Source organism: Leptonychotes weddellii, chromosome 7 (assembly GCF_054177405.1).
Source record: "Leptonychotes weddellii isolate Sample4059 chromosome 7, ASM5417740v2, whole genome shotgun sequence".
Classification (NCBI taxonomy): domain Eukaryota; kingdom Metazoa; phylum Chordata; class Mammalia; order Carnivora; family Phocidae; genus Leptonychotes; species Leptonychotes weddellii.
The window spans coordinates 10,910,615-10,931,596 of record NC_138375.1 but is presented as its reverse complement, the minus strand read 5'-3'; the positions used below and the strand labels follow the sequence as shown (position 1 = coordinate 10,931,596).

The window sequence follows — 20,982 nt, the reverse complement described above, 5'->3', positions numbered from 1 at the left end:
TTTGAATGTCATTAGAAATACGTGAATAAAAATCTAGGTGTAGGGCGCCTGGGTGGCTCAGTTGGTTAAGCGACTGCCTTCGGCTCAGGTCATGATCCTGGAGTCCCAGGATCGAGTCCCACATCGGGCTCCCTGCTCGGCAGGGAGTCTGCTTCTCCCTCTGACCCTCCTCCCTCTCATGCTCTCTGTCTCTCATTCTCTCTCTCTCAAATAAATAAATAAAATCTTTTAAAAAAAAATCTAGGTGTATTCAACATCATTAGATGAATCACACTTAATTGCTGAACTTATTTGGAGCATAGAACATATAATAAGCTTTCAAATGATGGTGGCCAAATAGCTGTCATCCCCAGGAATCAGGAAAAAAGAAATGTCCAAATATCTTACAGATGGAAGAAGGAATATGACAACCATCATAGAATGTTGATAAAATTAACACTTTCTCATAACAAAATATATTAGGAAATAGAAAAACAAAAGAGGAAAGTTCAAGATTATCTATAATTCTAACAACCAGCGCAACCACCGTCAAATTCTTGAAGCATGACCTTTCTGGTTTTGTTATTAAGGAAAATGTGATCCTGTGCACAATACTCTAATCTTCCTCTATCAGGTCAGAACACGTCATTAATAACCCCTGGCCAAGTGTTCTCTGCTCACCAACCATCCTCCGTCTCTCCCAGGCAATGGAGGCTCTGAGCCTCCAGCACAATGTCCTTTAGCTCTAAGCCTGAGTGTTCCTCCCGTGGCCTCTGCTGAAGGCCCACCTGCTCCCTCACCACAGCAAGACCTGGGCTGAGCTGAGCTGCAGGCCCCCAACCCAGCTACCTTCTAGGCCTCTGCCCCGTCCCCAACATGAGAAGCAAGAGGGACATTCTAGGCACCATTCATGCCCCTCTACAAGAAGCAAGGGCAACTCAGGCAAATGAACCTGGCCCACTCCATGTTTCCTAGTTTGCTTTGAGGAGGCTCTCCCCAGGTTCACGGGGGAGCAGCCTGCAAGACGATCTCCTTCCCCATTCCTTACCACAGCGCCACACCCATGAGGCAGATGGATACCTCGGTGCAGTCAGGGGGAAGGCAACAGACATAAAACTGGAGCCAAACATAAACCTGGAACCAAAGCTGCACACTCTCAGCATCACCTCAACTTACAAGACACCCCTCCTTTCTCTGGATTCTCTCCCAGAAAGATGTGATCAAGACGATGTGGAGAAAAGGGAACACTTGTGCACTGTTGGTGGGAATATAATCTGGTACACTCATTATGGCAAACAGTATGGAGGCTCCAGAAAATTAAAAATAGAGCTACTACTTCTGAGCATATTTTTGAAAGACACAAGATCACTGTCCCAAAGACACATCTGCACCCGCATGTGCATTGCAACATTCTTCATAATAGCCAAGATATGAAAACAACCCAAATGTCCATCAACAGGTAAAGAGATAAAGAAAATGTGGTATAGATAAACATGGAATATTATTCAATCTTTTTTTAAAAAGCAGGAAATGCTACCATTTGCAACAACATGGATGAACCTTATTTCACGTGCTAAGGGAAATAAGGCCAGACCCAGAAAGACAATCAGAGCATGATCTCACTTACATGTGAAATCCCAAATAGTTAGCGAGTAAAATGGTGGTTGCCAGGTGTTGGGGAGGAGGGAGAAATGTGGAGGTACAGGTCAAGGCGTACAAAGTTTTAGTTGTGCGAGATAAAGAAGTTCTAGAGACAGAATGTACAATAATGTGACCAGTGAGAAACACTGTATTGTATACTTGAAATTTGCTGAGCTGTTCTCACCAAGAAATAAAGAAAAAAGAAATGATGTGAGGGGATGGATATGTTAATTACCTTGATTGTGGTGATCATTTCACAATATATACATATATCAAATAACAAACTATGTACCTTAAATATATATAATTTTTAATTGTCAATTATTCCTCAGTAAAGATAAGGGGTGGGGAAAGACTACACATCTTATTCCTTCCCTTTTCTAGGCCTTTCCCTCCCCCTTCTCCCTATAACCTCAGGAATAGAAGGGCTGGGGTTCAGACCTTGATGTGCTAATTTGTGCATCTTCTCTCAGTAAAATGGGGCTTTCAGGCCTCTTGTTTCATAGCAAGAACCTATTTTGAATGCCAGAATCTGAGTATTAATTTTTTAATTTCCCTTGACATCAGCTTTGTAACTGTCAGCAAATCCCCCATTCCTTACCACAGCACCATACCCATGAGGCAGATGGATACCTCGGTGCAGTCAGGGGGAAGGCAACATACTCAAAAGTGCAGAAGAGAAAGCACATTAGTTTCTTCCTGATATTACTTCCATTTCACAAAGAAATAACCCTTCCGTAACCATCAATAGAATCAACTTTCTCTAAACTTATTCTTGGTTGCCTTACAATATATCTGGCGGCGTTGGTTACATCAGAAAGCAATATAAGCAGAAAAGTAACTTCTGCCTTCCAAGAGAGAAAACAGAAAGTACCCAGTAAGCAGATTTCCTCCTGAAAACACAGACCAATGAGCACAGGTTAAATCTGAAAGGTGTAATCAAACTAGATAGGGTCATCGAATGAAATTTCTGGATAAGAAGTTGAATTTTCAAAATGTGATGAATAATGGCAGAGGTAGAACTTAGAAATCTTGGGTCCCAATGTGGACTGGCTGAAAGGTGCCCAGAGGGGTGTCCTAGATAATAGTACCAGGAACTAGGACACAACTTCTTTCAGCCAAAAAGTCTCAAGTGGAGACTGCAGGGCCAACGGCTTCACTGCGTCCCAGGGACATGAAGCACAGCAGGACAGGACCAACAGGGAAAGGACAACAGCAAGATGAAAGCCTGGAGCCCGACACCAAACCAGAGAGCACGGGGAAGGCTCCAGATTGGCATGGCATCCCAGGCCCAAGCTGGGCAGTGAAGCGATAGGTCTGCACTTGAGTGAAGCTGAGGACGGGCAGACAGTCCCCAGGCTAAGCAGAGCCGCACAGATCAGAGAAGGTGGGAACTGAGTACAGAAGGCTGGGAAGAGCAAGAAGGTGAGTCCACAGAGTATGGCACAGAGTGGATCCTCACAGGGGGACTGACCACGGTCTGCCCTCCTCCCTGCTCTAAGCAGCCTTCCTGGTATCTGCAGACAATGGCTAGCTGGCTGGCTGGCGCTCCTCACCAGAGCAAGCACAGGCCCTGAAGATGTTAGCAATCGCAGCGAATCGCTGGGGAAGGAAGTTTCAGAGTTCCAGAAAAGAACTAGGGAATTGACGGGAGGAGCAGAGGAACAAATGAGAATCTGCCTTTAAAATGACTTGGAGAATGCCTGCCTGGTGCGGTCGTGTGGGCAACGGACTCTTGGTTTCCGCTCCGGTGGTGATCTCAGGGTTGTGGGATCAAGTCCCCAGTCAGGCTCTGCGCTTAGCGGGGAGTCTGCTTGTAACTCTCTCTCCCTCTTCCTCTGCCCCTCCCCACCTCTCTCTCTCTCTCTCTGTCTAAATAGATAAGTAAATCTTTCTAATTAATTAATGAATTCAATGACTTGGGACCCTAACACCAGATATGCCCTTTCTCTGCCAGAGCCTCCATCTCCTACAACCTTATGGATCAGGGGCAAGGGCATCAAGAATGCATTTTAAGGGTGTCTGTGAGCTTTAAAGATTTTCCTTCCTGAGATGAGAATCAAAGTTACAGGTTATAGTGTTCCTGCAATATATGGAGCCAGTCATGGCTAAGAAGAAAGTGGGGGTAGAGTGTGGGGGATACAATGCGAGGGTGACAAGAGAAAAGGGACAGTGACTTCATAGGTGCAAAAATTCTGAATTAAATGCCATTTCAATAGGTCTCTATTAAGTACAGAAAGAAATACATTGTAGAACCAAACAGATGGTACTCAGAAATTCAAAAACAATGAATATAGTGGCCATTCTAAAAAAAAAAAACCAGTTCCTAGCAATAGCTGGTGTCTATCCAACATTCTCAGCTGGAAACTATAAACTCACTTTATTTGGGGACATCTAAGGCCTCAGGGCAGGATATGATGACTCCAATAAGTGCTGATGATCCTCCCTACAAATATTTCCAGAACACATCACCTCCAGGCCCTTCTCACCACCTGTGTTTGTTTGAAAGCCTTCATCAGCTCTCACCTGCATTACTCAAACAGGCTCCAGCCTTGCGATGCCAAGCTCCCTCCTCCGCCCCCATCTCCAGATGGATGCCACATTGGATTTTTGTGACTGCTCCAGGAGCCACTCTGACCCAGGGAAGTGAAAAGTGGATATGCCGGGATTAGCTCTTCTTGTCCTAAGGCCCCCGTGGGGGACCCGTGGTTGAGGGGGCAGGGGTTGTGGAGACGAAGTGCTAATGCCCTCTGAGGGCAGAAGGAGAAGGGCAGTATGCAGGAGCTTGAACAGAACCTGATCATTCACACATCCAACTCTGGTCTCTCAGCCAACTGCCCTAGGGCTCACATTTGGCCCCAGCCTGGAGGACACTGGGTGGGGTTCATTAGAGCTCCTCCCTGCCCTCCTTCATCATGCAGAAAGTTTATGCATTATTTCATCTTGCCCTTCTTCCTTCCCTCCATCCATATATTCATTTAATAAACATTCAGCAAGCACCAAATAGTCCAGGCACTATTCTAAGAGCAGGAGATCAAACACCAACTAAATATTGAAGAGAAAATGAATGCCTTTATCCTTCATGTCCCACTGCCATGACCCACACATTGCTCAGCAGAGCAAATCCCTAAGTATTTTAAACACAAGAATGATGGAATCAGAAAAGAAGATTATTTCAAAATTAGCCTGCATCGAAGCCATGAGTCTACAGAATTCTCTTGAGTGGGATCTCACATGGGTCTGGTTTGCAATGTTGACTCTTGCTTTAAGAAACACAAACTTGTCCCGCGTCTCCCCTGGTCTAACATTAGGGGTACCTGACAAGTCCTGGGTTGGGAGATGTTCATGCCTTCCCCCTATCCCAGGCAGTTCCTGGGATTGCCTCCTCCAGAGCTTTGCATCTTAAGAACTCCCTCTTACTACTTCACTTCCTTGTCAACCAACATCAGGCTCCAAGTAAAGGACACATGGATACCTGCCCACGTACGTCAGTCTAGTGAGCCATCCTCCTCCTCTGCCCCTCTAGCTGTGTCCACCAGACTAGCCCAAATTAACTTTCCAGCTCTGGAGTCACCCTTCAGGATTTAACATATATTTGGATATAAGTCTGAGGAACATAAAATATTGACGAAGAAGCCTTTATTTTACCTTCTCAGGCAGAGCTTGTTGCCTTGTTTATGGGACATGAAAAATAAAGATTGCCCTTTTTGCCTGCCGAGTATAATCTGCTATTTGAGACAGGTCTTCAAGAATAAGTAAAAATTATTGTTTTCATTATAAGTATTCTCCTCCAGCTCTAAAACTCTATGATTCAATGCACAGCATTGTAAGCGATTGAAAGAATGACTTCCTACCATTTCCTCAGGTAAAAAGTTCAATCCTAGGATCTCCCCAGTACAGTGACTACCAGCCATTACCATAAAGGATTGTCCTGCAGACTAATGTTGGCACATTATGCCATCGCAGTGGGTAAAGACTCACAACGATGCCTGAATCATAAGAATCAGTTCCATCTGGAAGGAAGAAACAAAAAGAGAAGTACTAGTTGTCATTCCCAGCTGGGATTAACTCTTCCGGATCTCTCAAAACCATGAAAGCTCAGAAAAGCCACGGTGTGAATTCCTGGATTCCCATTTGACTATCCTTGGACTGGCAGTTGGTCTAGTGAAAAGAGTAACTTGGAAATCAAACAGACCTGGCCTTTAATCCAGGCTTTGCCCCTCACCAGGGATGTGATCTTGGGCTGGTTACTTAACTTCTCAGAGATTTAAAAAAAAAAAAAACAAAAACAATTCGTTGGGTTCCCCTGAGGATGAAAGAAAATAGATAAACACATCATAGTAGTGTCTGGAACACAGGAGACAATCAACAAACATTTCTGACTTTATTTCAAAAATATAAAACCCATTATGGGGTCATTTTTCTGGGTCTCTGTTTTATTAGTTACTTCACATTGTTCATAGAGAATTTCTAGAGTAAACACATACAGGATTATTAGACTCAAAGCATAGAAAATTCTGCTCTCTGGTTTCTATTAACCAGACTTTCCATATATCTTTAGTACAATTATGATTGTTACTCATAACCCATGGCTCTTGATATCCTGCTGTCTACTAATGTATCTTCTGAGTCATTAAAAACAGATGGAGTTATGTTTTAAATGGCACTTTTTCAAATGTATTTTATTGCATTATTTATTTAGACATACATTTGCCAAGGAAGAGATAACCTTCGCTTCTATTTGAAGACAGTGAAATATACCCCCCTCCATTTCTTATGAATTTCTAATTAGTCGAGGATGAATATAAAAGAGTTGATAAACTGTGTCACTCATTTACCTACCAAAGGTTGAAAAATACACAAACCTTCAGAGAAAGTTGTTTAGCCAACAGATCACAGTAGGAAGTAGATGGCACACACAAATGCAAAGTACTAAGGTGTAAGCACCTCATTCCCTCCATCGCATCCCATTGGCTGGACCCAACAGGAGACCAGATAGCAAGAGAGTCACAACTGATAGAGCCCAGCAAGTCCAGCCTCTCAGGGCACAGAACATGAGGGAGAAGGGAGAAGAACGGATTCAGGGAGTTGCAAAAAAAGATACTCAGCGTAGTATGCTCACCACATTATCCAGTGATACATTCATTGCCATCAGGAAAAGTCTGTTTTAACTAGCTGCAATGTGAGAACTTTAAATCTTCCCTGACATAAACAGAAAGTCAAAAATAGATTCGTACTCTTCTGTGGAGAAGTCACTCTCCATACCCCTAGAAATATTTGCAATGGATTTTATTCATTCAACAAGTCTTTATTTCATGTCTACTTGAGACACCAGCATTTCTGCTCGATTGTGACATATGCATACCAGAACACACCTCACATTCTCAAAACTCGGGCACTAAAATTAGAGTTTATGGGGAAAGGAGGGTAGAGCAGACCACGCCAAACCCATAAAGCTTTGTCACAGAGCCCTCCCAAATACCAACAACAATCATTGGCTCCTGGGGAGATAACTCGAACAGAGGAGATGGGCAGTTCACCCTGGCTGGAGCTGCCGCTGGACTATTACAAATGCCCAGAAACACATGAGTGAGGGCAGAGCCTGTGGGGTGCGGGAGAGGGCAGATGGTGTGGGGATCGCTCCGCTGGAGGGGCTGCCGCGAAGATGGGCCCTGGGTGGGAGCACCATCTGACCCAGCCCAGAGCCACACACACAACCAGCCTGTGTCTCTCCAGGGAGGGAGCCCCAGTCACAGGCACTCATTTTTCATTCTCTCCAAGTGCAGCCAAAGGGCTCTTGCTGCTTGGGCAGCAACTGACTTGAAGGCTTTTCCCCTGTCTGATGATGGTTATAATTCCATTCCCATGAGATCATTCTGGTTTCCTTCTGTAGGAAAAAAAAAAAAATCTCAAATGAACCACAATGACTTCTATTTTACTAGACTGGCATTGTCTTCTCTGGCTTCCCTAAAAAACAGAGCCCTGAGGCAAAGCTTACCCATTACAGGGGTTGCAGGAGTAAAGGGAGAAGGGAAAAGAAGCAGGAAAGGAGGGGACAAAGTTAAGTTGTTACCAAGATGGCCACAGCTTCACAAAGACACTGGGGTCTCTGGGTCATGTGGATGTCTCCAGAAAGGCCACAAGGAAACATGGTATCTCAGGAAAGACTGCTTCCTTATTTCCTTGAGTTAAAAGACATATCATAAGCCTATGAACCTGCAAGTAGAAAAAAGAAATGGCTGAGCTATTTTCTTTGACTGAGAATTCCCTTTCTTTTTGTGCCTTTCTCCAATGGTGGTTTTATGTTAGAGCTAATGATAATTGGAAGTGCACCTGGCATTTCGCATCTTATCAGTCATGTGTCGGATCGGGCAGGGGACCCTCCTTATACCCTGAGTTGGTGGCAGCCATCATGCTTTCTCTGCTACAGTCTTTTTCTCAACCAGGCTTTTCATCAGGAAGTGAGGCAAAACTGGCCGTGGGGGCTCCCCTACCCTGATCTCCATACCTCACTTACAATTCATTGGCACCATGCTTTAGCCAACAGAGCTGATAGTAAACATGTAATAAATCAAAAGCATAAATACCCACTTAGGCTACTAGATTCAGGCAATGAAGCCTGTTAATGAAGTTGCTCTCATCAATTTAATCCCCAAATGAGCCAGTTGCTTTAACAGACACCATTCCATAGACCAGCTTTTATCTATGTTTCTCTAAATATAGGTATACAGCAAAATGGCAATCAGTTTTCACAGAAAAAAAAGGGGGGGTGGTTTCCCATGAGCAAATAATTTTAGGAATGACATGGTTATACAAACATGAAAAGGCATCTTCACTGCAGGACTTCTCAGGGCCTGACATTAATGCTCATTAACATTTATGATCATGTGTATTATGATTCTCCCTCCATAGAGGGACTATAACATGCAGTGTTCCCTCTCCTCGCTTTTTTGGTTTTCTTTATTTTTTGCTACTTTGACGGTTAACTTGGAACATATTTTTGGATGAGATTAACATTTAAATTGGTGAACTTTAAGGAAAGCAGATTGCCCTCTATAATGTGGATGGGCCTCACCCAATCAGCTGAAGGCCTGACTAGAACAAAATGACTGGGCTCCCTGAGCAAGATGGAATTCTCCAGCAGAATGCATTCACACTCCATCTGCCCCACTGGCTTTCCTTAGTCTCCAGCCTTCAGACTGGGACTGTATCATCTGTTCTCCTGGATCTCAAACCTGCCAGCTCACAGATTTTGGACTTGTCAGCCTCCATAATTGTATGAGCCAATTTCTTCTAATAAATCTCTTGCTCTATATATGTATACACAAACTATCACTTGCATTTCTCTGGAAAACCCTGGCTAATAAAGATTTGGTGCCAGAGGTGAGGTAATAAGCCAGCTCCCTGACAACAGGTTGATTACATTGAACCACATCCATCATGGAAGGGGCAGCATTTTGTGCTTACTGAGACACTTACTCTGGATACAGACTTGCCTTCCCTGCATGGAATGCTTCTTCCAAAACTACCATCTAAGGACTTACAGAACACCTTATCTGCCATCATGGTATTCCACACAGCAATGTTTCTGATCAAGGAACTCACTTCAGGGCAAATGAAGTACAACGATGGATCCAGGCTCAAGGAATTCACTGGTCTTCCCATGTTCCCCGTCACCCTGGAAGAGCTGGGTCAGTGGAATGGCAGAATGCACCTTCTGAAGACTCAGTTACAGTGTCAGCTGTAGGGGCTTGAAGGGCTGGGGCAAGGTTCTCCAGGGGGCTGTATGTGCTCTGAGTCCGTTTCTAGCATATGGTCCATGTCTCTGAGAGCGAGGATTCATAGTTGCAGGTGGCATTACTCACTATGACCTCTAGTAACCCACTTGCAAAACTTTTGCTTGTGTCCCCATGATCTTATACTCCAAGCCTGCTGGCCTCCATGTCTTCATTCCAAACGGAGAAGTCCTACATGTCTTTTCCACCAGGAGACATAACAATGATTCCACTGACCTAGAAGTTAAGACTGCTACTCGGCCATTTTGGACTCCTCATGCTTCCAGAGCAACAGGCAAAATAGGGAGTCACGTTACTGGCTGGGGTCATTGATCCTGACCACCAAGGGGAAACTGGGCTGCTACTCCACAGTGGAGCTGAGGAAGAGTATGCCTGGGAGACAGGAGATCCCTCAGGATGCCTCTTAGGATTACCATGCCCTGTGATTCAGGTCACTGGAAAACCACAACAACCCAATCCAGGCAGGACTACTCATAGCCCAGGCCTTTCAGGAATGAAGGTTTGGATTACCCCACAGAAAAAAAAAAACAAACAAAAAAAAACCATGAACAGCTCAGATGTTGATGCTGGCTGAAGGCAAAGGGAATACAGAATAGATGGTGAAAGAAGGGAGTTGTGAATACCAACTACTACCATGTGAGCAGTTGCAGAAATGAGGACTGTAATTTTCATGAGTATTTCCTCCTTATTTTGTTTTGAATATGTGTGTATGTTTGTGTAGGTGTGTGTGTGTGCATTAAGCAAATATTTCTGTTTTCCCCCCTCTTATTCCCTTTTCATGTAACACAAGATGCATTGATTTTATATCACAGTACATAAGTTTTGTTAACTTTACATCATAGTATTTAGGCGATAGGGTATCAAGAAGAGTGGACATCATCCAAAGACTTTGCAGCATCATCTGGAGAAAGAGTTGGTGTGTGTTCATTTGTATATGGGATATTTGTATCATGTTAGGCAGAATTATGACCTTGTTATTGTCTTTTTTTATTAAAGAGGTTTTTTTTAATTTTTATTTATTTGACAGAGAGAGACAGCAAGAGAAGGAACACAAGCAGGGGGAGTGGGAGACAGAGAAGCAGACCGCCCGCTGAGCAGGGAGCCCAATTCGGGGCTCGATCCCAGGACCCTGGGATCATGACCTGAGCCGAAGGCAGACGCTTAACGACTGAGCCACCCAGGCACCCCTGTGACCTTGTTATTGTCTTAATTTGGTGGTTAAGTATGGTTTAAAGAGATGCATGTAGGGGCCATGGGTGGACAAAGGGTGGACTTGTGATGATGAATTTTATTTTTCAACTCAGATGGTATTTTTGGATGAGAGTAATATGTAAACCAGTAAATTCTGATTGAAGCAGATTCCCTCCACAATGTGAGTGGGCCTCATCCAATCAGTTGGAGCCCTGAAGAGAACACAAAAACCAACCAAGAGGGGAATTTTCCAGCAGAATGCCTTCAGACTTCATTTGTACCATCAGCTCTCTGGGTCTTGCCCCTGAGGGCTCGCACTGCAGATTTTGGAATTGTCAGCCTCCACAGTCACGTGAGCCAATTCCTTGTAATAAATCTCTATTTATATACACATCCTAACAGTTCTGATTCTCTAGAGAATACTGATTAATACAGTCAGATAAAATCCTTTTTTCATGAACCAACTATTAACATTTTTGTGAGACACTGGAGTTCCGAGAAGAATAATCAGTTAGGGAAACGCCACCTCAGACCACAGCCTTCTAGAAGATCCACTGTCTCACCAATGCAGAATATCGGTAAGAAAGGAATCTGAAAAACGTGAAGAAACCTCGTGCAATTATCACCATGGGTTAGCCAGCTTTCATAGTGATGGACTCATTCACAGGACAATTTTTGTGTAACTAAGTGGCTGCTAATTCACATACCTCAAAAAGAGAAATTATAACAAATAGAAATAGGATCTCAGGAATCGAAGAAAGACCTTTTTTTCCCATTCCATTCCACATTCCTATATTCCATGATTCGCATGTCACAGTTTTTCTTGGAGCACTAATTTGTGGGAGTGGCAACCACACTCGCTATAAGGCAACAGACACTGACAGACATTCCCCTTGGGTTCCAGGTAGCTGGCGTGATCAGGCGGTGAGTACATTCTGCACTGCTATCGCTCCATGTGCTGAAAGACAACTTGCAAAAGAATTTTAAGATGTTCTCCTGACCCACTAGCAACCAATTATCTTGTCAGCAGGGCAAAACATGCACCAGTTGGGCAACAGTATTAAGATGAATGTAAAGTCTTTGCTAAAAGGCACAATAAACACATAAGGGACTCAGGGCATTTCCATGACACAGTGGCCATTAACTATTGCAATCCTGAGCAAATAACTGGTTTTTTTGCTACAGCCGGAGGAAACTGCCCTTATCTACTGAGATGGATTGTTCTAGGCACTGACATCTGAGGAATCATATAACTGCATCTGCCTAAATATTATTAATACCCAAGAAGCCTTTCCCGTGGAAGGGGGGAAGAAAAACCCATCTTTGACTTAGCAACTGTTTTTAAGTAAAAATATATCAGTTTTAGAAAGGCCTCTTTTACTTTTAATTTTAATCTTTATTAAAATTAAAATTGTCGAGTGAACCCTTATGGAGATCCCTCTTCAGGCTACACAGCTGTTATTCTCATACACAATGTCATTGTCTCACTTTACAGGTAAGACTAAAAATGTACCCACCACAAAACAATTTTAAATGTTTTAAATAAAAGGTACTAAACTTCTACAAAGTATTTTGAATGATGGTGGCATTTCAGCCGAACTAGAGAGGTATGCAAGGTACAAGGCTAATAAAACTTCAGATCACTGCCAAGGTTGGTGGTTCCAGTGGATTAAGCAGACCTGTGAGTAGATACGGTTGCAATCCTTCAAAGATAGGCTTTGCAATCTAGGGGAATGGAGTTGAGATTCAACAGCCAGCAGTGATTATGTGGGATATACCCTAGAGCTAGCATCTTTCGTGTAAGTGAAAGAAAAAGTAGATGAGAAAATGTGGCCTCAAGAAGCATTATCCCACAAAGCCGATCTGAAGAAGGGACACCTTTCAGATAAGACGGAAAGCATGGTCATACTTTCTCTAGGTCATTAGGCGTCCTATGATGCTCCTCACATCATGGAATGCCCTTGCCTCTCCAATTCCAGCCAGTGTGATTATTCGGCATTTCTAAAAGAGCACCGTGATATTATTAAGATGCCGAATCCTTTCTTACTACTTCTGGATTTCATTAACATAGCAGCAAGGTATTAAAACAGTCACTGTATATCACCATATGTGAATTTTACATTGGTGACAGTGGTCCTTGAATAGGAGTTTAAAGTATTTTTCAAGTATTTTGAGTCTCCTGCAATGGACGTAACTACATAATGAGAAATGTATCATTTCAACTGAAAGTCTTTTTTACAGGAAAGTAATAGGTTTAGAAAAATCCTTAAGGCAAATAACTCTATTCTGATAAAAATCACAAGACGTGGAAAGAGCTGGAGAATGACATTTCTCACTGAACAGCTTCTACCTGAGAAACTTTCCAAAGCTTGAGGAGAGCTTATTCACCTGTTGATTTCTATTAGCATCTGGTTAAACTAATGGAGGAAAAATTCGATGCAGGAATACCTGCTCTAAAACCTCATTCTGTGAAGCAGTTCTATGGTTGACCTTTCCCTGGGATGCTAGCACTATGGAAGGAAACTCTGCCTCACACTGGGGACCGTCTCATGGCTCAATGACACAGGGGTGACATGGAATACATGCAGAGAGAATGACCAGGCAGAGGATGTCTGTCGTTGAAAACAAGGCCATTTTTGTAGTGCCTGAAAATGAAGGTGAATAATGCAGAGAAAGAGGAAAAGATAAAGGATTTTTACTGACTGGTTTATAACAGATAAGCAATTTGTCACCTGTCACTGAGATGGAGTTTTTTGTTTTGTTTTGTTTTGTTTTTTAATAAGGAATCTACACAGAAAGAGAAGACCTAGAATCATCTTAGGCTCAGCATTTAATTTGAATGTATATATGATCTTTTAGTCTGGGGAGATGTTCCCACACATTTTATTTACTTCGCATCTGTGTGTGTGTGACACACAGGACTATCACCTTTGTCTCGGCTCTGTAGTTGGAGAGGCAGGGAGTGAGATGAGAAAAGAGCCTGCTTGAGATGATCTAGTTCAAACAACTCCAGGATGAGGCTGGAACCCACATCCCCAGACCTCTGAGCCTGTTGTAACATATACTAGGGCTTTTCAGCTTTCTTGTTGTTGTTGTTGTTGATTCAGAATTGCTTTTTGACTTTTCAATAATTAAAAGAAATCTGAAAATCATCTATTAATTAGCAAAACCGTGTTGTTGGCTTATTGTGCTATTAACACTCAGAAACACATCTACCACCAGGTAAAGACACAAATGCAATTCAGCCCCTGAAAAAGAAAAGGGATTGGATTTAGGAATCACGTCTATGCACAATTTTAAAAGATGCAAAAAATCATTACTTCAAAAGCACACCTAAATCTTGAGGGAGCCATAAAACAGAATAAGCCATGTTGCCTACGGAATTGTTTTATTAGAATACCCTCAAGCACCATGAACTTGCACTTCCAGGTAACACAAGGTCTTTGGCTTAGAATAATTCTCTATGACACCTATGTTCTTGAAAGTTGAGTCAGCCCAGTTCTTCGGATGGGAATGTTCAATGGGTGCTCTGTGCCCCAGGAACAGCAGTGAAAAAGGTGGCTGGGAAGTTAGAATGGGATCTTGATGTGGGAAAGCTTTGTACACCACTAAGAGGGTTGACTTTATTCCCTCCATGTTAATGAAGAGCAATGCTTTATGTGGCTGTGGACTTTTTCAGCCTAGCCAGACCTCAAGGGGAGTGAGAAGAGCATATCTATAACTTAGATGGATGACTCCAGTGACAACACCTTGCTCGATTGTACTGTTTGAATTCACTGGGGCAGGGAGACAAGTACGGAGTTCTGTGGGAGGTGGCTGCATGGGGCAAGCAAGAAATAATGAAGGCCTGGGCCAGGGGGTGGCACTGGGACCAGAAACACCCAACAATGATCTCTTGGAGTAAATACGCTCCCATGTTATTTCATGAAAACACAAAAAAGGCACTTAGCAATTCACTCAACATGCATTCACCTCTTTCAATATTCACAACCATCCTTTGTGACAGGGACTGCCGAATGTTGTCTAAATTCTAAGATGTTCATTTTTTTACATGTTAACATGTCCAGGAATTGGGTGTGTTTTACAGTCAATATGTATATTTAATATGGGGACAATGTTGATTTTTTTTTATATGGTTTGCTTTTCAGACAGTCATCTTAAAGTCAATGGTGTCTTAGGATGAAGGAAATGTAAAGATACTGTTTCCAATTTTAAATGAGATTGAGGCAAAGGTAATAATAAGGCCCAATCTCTAGTAGGTGAGAAATCAGGTAAGAAAACCTGCCCATCTGCCTTAAACTCTCCACTCTGAATGACACTCTTCTAAGGCATAAGAAATCATGTAGTCCCTTGCAAGAAAATTGCACGCAAAGATGCTCAGCCACCCCACTAACTCAGCCAAGCCATCAGCTGTGTTATGTCAGTTTTTCAGTCTATTCATTTAACAAGCATTGTTGCCCTGCATTGTGCTTGCAGCCATGCTCACGGTGGTCAAGAAAAGTCATCCCTTCCCACGTGGAGCTCAAAGACCAAGGAGAGAGACAGACATCAAACAGTGATGATATAGATAAACACTGAATTGCAAATTACAAAACATGACACACAAAACACAAGATGCTATGATACACATCAGAGGATCTAGCAATGGTCTAGGGCATCAGAGATAGCCTTTTCTTAAGATGTGATTTTTTTTTTTAGCTCATCTAAAAGATTCCACTAAGACTGAACAAAAGAAGGTCCTGGGGTGGAATTTGCTGGGTCAGGAGTTATTTCCAGCAAGAAGCAGACTATCCCAGACAATGGAAATAGCATGCACAAAGACCCTGAGGCCAGAGGGAACATGCTGTTTTTGAGGTCTAGAAAAAAGAAGGTTAATGAGGTTTGAAGGGGATCGTTTGCATGGACTAAGACCAGAAAGTCATGTGGGTCATGGAGAAGATGTGGCTATTTATCCTAAGAGCACTGGGAGGCAGCTAATTTTTTACTTTAAGATGTTGGATGGATGAGGGGCACCTAGGTGCCTCAGTCTGTGAAGTGTCTGCCTTCGGCTCAGGTCATGATCCCTGGGTCCTGGGATGGACACCCTCATCGAGCCCTGTATTTGGTTCCCTACTCAGCAGGGAGCCTACTTCTCCCTCTCCCTCTGCCCCTCCCCCCCCCCGCTTGTGCTCACTCGCCCTCTCTCTCTCTCAAATAAATAAATAAAAATCTTTTTAAAAAAAAGAAAATTTTTAAAAAATATTGGATGGATGAAAGTCTTATGATGACAGTTGGATATGCAAATAATGTCTGCTTTATATTAATATAAGTTGAAAAGCAATACAGTATCACAAGCTGGAAGGCTCTTTCAAAATAGTTGGGGCTTATGTCCACAAACATCCTGGAAGTAAATATGTGGGCTACAACAAATACATATTACATGTCAACTAACAGGCCAAGTCTACACCATTGGTTCTACTGAACCTTATAATACTCATAAAGAACCTGTTGACTAGAATCAATTTCAGATATGGAGACGTTGTGTCCATATGAAAAGGATTTTTGCCAGTGAACACTGGGGGCTGGATTATCACATTTAGAAAGAAACATCCACTTAGGTTAAATCAAGGTTTTTTTTTTTCTGAGAGGATTGCCACTGGCTTCCTCCTGATACAAGACAGCAACAAGTAGAAAATAACAGGTTGTCTTTCCTCTGCGAAGGAAGACTACAGTGTCCGTGTTAGCCACAGAGTAGGAAGTGATGAGCAGTAATAAGACTGGCTCTCAGCCTAACGACTGGAAGTGACTGAATTCATCGGGGCTGGAGGCAGGGCAGGGGTTCCCACAGGAGCAAATATTAGGAAAACTGCCCACCTGGGCAGTCTTCCAGCCACAAGCCACTCCCTTCCTAAGGTCTGAATGACTGCTAGAGGAAACCCAAAAGAAAACAGGCCTGGAGGATCAGGAAAATAAATTTGTAATAGAGGTAGGGTAAGTTTAGGAGTCTTATTACCCAATTTGAAGACCATAAAATTGGCAAGTATATACCACATAGCACTAGTAGGCATGTCAATTGGTTCAACCTTTCCAAAAACCAATTTGGCTGTGTGTGTCAATAGCCTTAAAAATGCCCATACCTTTTGAACCCATAGTTCTCTCCCTAGAAATGTATCTTAAAGGAATAATCAGAAATACATAATGTTCACAGACCCATTATTTATAGCAACAAAAAGTCAGAAATAGTTTATGTGTCCAGTTACAGGAAAATAATAGAATAAATAATTGTAGTATGTTAAGAAATGAACTATTTGGAAGCCACTCAAAATCATGTGTTAAAAAAATATTCAACCAAGTAAATCTGAAGATCTAACTGACTTTTTTTAAATGATTCATGAATCGGGCAGCATCCCATCCAGCCAAGTGGAGGGAAGTTCCAAGGAGCTGCACAAAATGGAAGGATTTTAGAGGCAGAAACAGGGCGGGACAATTAACAAAAGAAAAGAAAGAATAGTTTCAGGCAAGGTCAACTTCCTTTAGGGGGAACAATAAGGGGGGATTATTTCATCTGCCTTTGGGGGATGGAGAGGGTCCATTGGACAGATTATTTCACTGGTGCTGACCAAAAATTCCTGACTGATCAGTTAAGACTCCATTTCTGGGGGAGGTTGAAACTATCATTAGGTTAGGTGCCAAGCCCTACCTAAGTTTTGGTGACTAGGCCTATAATGTAAGTGACTCCATTTGGGGCCTGTGGTTTTCTTTCTAACACATGTCTTTAAAGAGAATTTAATGACATAGGAAAATATAATACATTTTACAAAACGGCACATCCAGTACAATTTCAAATACACATCTACATACACATCATAACAGGACAAAATTCTAGTAATGATTATATCTGAGTGCTAGTCACTTGCTTCTTCTATATTTTCTAAATTTTCTACAATATCACGAAAACGTTTTAAAAATAGGAGAAAGTACAGGAGAGTAATGGGCCCTCCATTCAGAATTAACTGTTGTTTTTACTTCAGATACTTAATGAAGGAATGGAATGTTCTAGATGAAGTTTGAGACCATTTTGTTTCTAGTCCTAGGCCCTCTCTTCCCGGATGTACATCCATCTGGTCCGTGTTTATATATTTTTCTGTATATTATGCTTTTCAGAAGCATTATACAATGCCATTCTTTGTGTTTTTCAAAACTGACATACATTTTACCACACTGGTAAAGTTTACGACTCACTTTTTTCATTAACGTTAGCTTTTTGAGAGCTGTTCAGGTTGCTATGTGTTGAATCAATTCATTTATTTTAATTGATGTAGTCATCAAATGTAACTAATTTTTTTATAGTGTAATATTGGTTTCAGGAGTAGAATTTAGTGATTCATCACTTACATGCAATACCCAGTGCTCATCCCAGCGAGTGCCCTCCTCCATCCCCATCACCCATCTCCCACCCACTTCCCTCCATCACCCTCAGTTTGTCCTCTATAGTTAAGAGCCTCTTATGGTTTGTCTATGTACTGTGACTAATTAATCCACTCCTTTATTGAGAGACACTCTGGTTGTTTCCAATTTTTAGCTATTACGAAAAAAGGCAGGGAGCCTTTGTAATCAGAAAAGATGGTGGACGATACCACCAAGTCTAGTGGTTGGGACGCTTCTGCTTCCCAGAGGCAGGTTTCTCACTCAGTGTCCTGGAGACCTCTAGAGCTCACCTGCCTCAGGGCTCTCTCTGATGCTTTGAGGATGGACCAAAGGCCCATCTTATCAGAACAGGTTCCCTCTGACCTGACTTCTACCTTTGCACCAATAGCTTCAACTGCTCAGACATCTACAACTGGAGCAGTTTGCCTGACATGCCTCTTCGCAGAACTTTTATAACCCCATACCATTGTTATTTCCATTTTTCAGTTGGGAAAATGAGGCACAGGGAGGTTAAATACCTTGCCCAAGGTCACAGCCAGTAACAGGTAGAGCTAGATTCAAACTCAGGCAGTGTGACTCCAAAGTCCATACTCTGAACCTCTGCACTCCATGGCCTCCCATAACTTTCCACTGACCCACTCTTTATCTCATTCCCCTTTTTACAGCCTTACCTCACCGGTGCTTCAAGGCAGAGAAGCAAGACAATCCTACTTCCCTGGTCTGGACTCTGACTCCTCTCCTTAATCATCAGCCACACTGGCACTTGGGCTCACACCACTTTGGCTTCTTAACCACAAATTCCCCTTAACAAATCTTTGGACTCATAACTCTGGTCTTATCACTGTTTATATATTTCTTATCACTCAAATCCTAGTGTCCTGGTCCCTTTCTTCCTCCTCTGGCACTGACGTCCTGCTGCCAAAACACTGGGGGGTAAGGAATAAAGTGGTAAAGTTGCAAGCTACTCCTGCTCTATCTCTATAGAGAGGCTGGAGGCACCTGGATGGCTCAGTCGGTTAAGCATCTGACTCTTGATTTTGGCTCAGGTCATGATCTTGGGGTCCTGGGATCAAGCCCCTCGTGGGGTTCCCAGCTCAGTGGAGAGCCTGCTTCTCCTCTCCCTCTGCCCCTTCCCCTGCTCACCTGCTCCCATGCTCTCTCTCTAACAAATAAATAAAATCTTTAAAAAAAAAAAAAAAGTCTGTGTAATGAGTACAAGGGGGAGCCTTCCTAATAATATATAAATCAAAACCCTGCCAGTGCTTGGGAAGACACCCGATGTCATGGATATCTATCTGTCAATGGGGTGGATTTTCTGCACTGTTGAGCTCAGTGCTCAGGTGAAGTTGGTATATCCTATAACTCTAACATTTTTTTACGTTACTGATTTTTTTCCTGCCTATTTGATCAGTTGCTGAGAGAGGTGTGTTGTTAACATCTATAACTATAATGTGGATTATTATTCCTCCTTTTAGTTCTGTTCATTTTTGTTTCATATGGTTTAAAGCCATAGGTGTATACAACTTAGGGTTGTTCCATGTTTCTGTTAAATAGCTTAGTGTATCATTAAGAAACGTCCGTCTTCTCCTCCAGTAGACTTTACCTCAGAATCTATTTGTTTTGACGGTAACACAGCCACAACAGCCTTCTGCTGGCTAGCGTTGGTGTGCTATAGTATTCTACCTTTTTTTTACATTCAGTCTGTCTGTCTTTTTATTTAAAGTGTGTCTCTTAAAAACAATGTATAAGTTGTTTCTCATCCAACATGACAATCTTTGGCTTTTACATTTTTTAAGATTTATTTATTTTAGAGAGGGAGAGAGCATGCAGGGAGAGGGACAGGGGGAAAGGGAAAGAAGCAGACTCCACACTGAGCACAGAGCCCAACTCAGGGCTCAATCCCAGGACCCTGAGATCATGACCTGAGCCAAAATCAAGTCGGATGCTCAGATGATTGAGCCACACAGATGCCCCAACAGTCTCTGGCTTTTAATTGCAGTGTTCAGTCTACATTTTAGTTTCCTCGGAGTGCTATAACAAATGACCACAATGTATTCTCTCAAAGATCTGGATGCTAGAAGTCCAAAATCAAGGTCTCAACAGGGCTATGAACGTTTCCTTGGAAGCTTCTAGGGAAAAATCCTTTCTTGCCTCTTTTTTTTTTCCTTTAAGATTTTATTTATTTCTTTTTGAGAGAGAGACAGTGAGAGAGAGACCACAGTCAGGGGGGAGGGTCAGGGGGTGAGGGAGAGAGAGAATCCTCAAGCAGACTCCCCAATGAGCATGGAGCCCCAGGCGGGGCTCAATCCCAGGACCCTGAGATCATGACCTGAGCTGAAGGCAGACACTTAACCGACTGAGCCACCCAGGTGCCCCCCTTTTCTTGCCTCTTCTAATATTTGATCGTTGGCAGCAACTCTTGGCATTTCTTGGCTTGTGGCAGCATAAGGTCAACTTCTGCCTCCATTGGCCTCTGCCTCACATGGCCTCTTTCCCTGTATGCCTCATCCATCCTGTGACCAAATCTCCTGTTCTTCAAAGGACAGCAGTCATTGGATTTAAGGTCCGCCCTAATCCAGGGTGATCTCCTATTCACTTTTCCCCCAGCTTTATTGAGATAAAGTTTATTGTTGATCAAGTTCAGCCCTGTGTAGTGTGATGTGTACCACACAATTACTTAACTTCCATGTATATTGTGCGAGATGGTGAGCAGAGTAAGGGTAGGTAATAGCCATCATTCTATGTAGAAGCAAAAGCAAGAAAGGGTGGATGCCTGGGTGGCTCAGTTGGTTAAGCGACTGCCTTCGGCTCAGGTCATGATCCTGGAGTCCCTGGATCGAGTCCCGCATCGGGCTCCCTGCTCGGCAGGGAGCCTGCTTCTGCCTCTGACCCTCCCCCCTCTCATGTGTTCTCTCTCTCTCATTCTCTCTGTCTCAAATAAATAAATAAAATCTCTAAAAAAAAAAAA

At 42.8% G+C, this 20,982-nt stretch overlaps 2 long non-coding RNA genes across 4 annotated transcripts in view; both read right to left on the bottom strand.

The window, feature by feature from the left end:
* Positions 1–19,818, bottom strand: part of LOC145722532 (uncharacterized) — a 37,671-nt gene extending 17,853 nt beyond the window's left edge. Inside the window, exon 1 of the long non-coding RNA XR_014146853.1 lies at positions 13,536–19,818. This is a non-coding gene — a long non-coding RNA (uncharacterized LOC145722532). The remainder of the gene's footprint in view (positions 1–13,535) is intronic.
* LOC115940895 (uncharacterized) overlaps positions 1–20,982 on the bottom strand; it is a 165,640-nt gene that overhangs the window by 123,094 nt on the left and 21,564 nt on the right. The gene's annotated exons all lie outside the window — the stretch shown is intronic.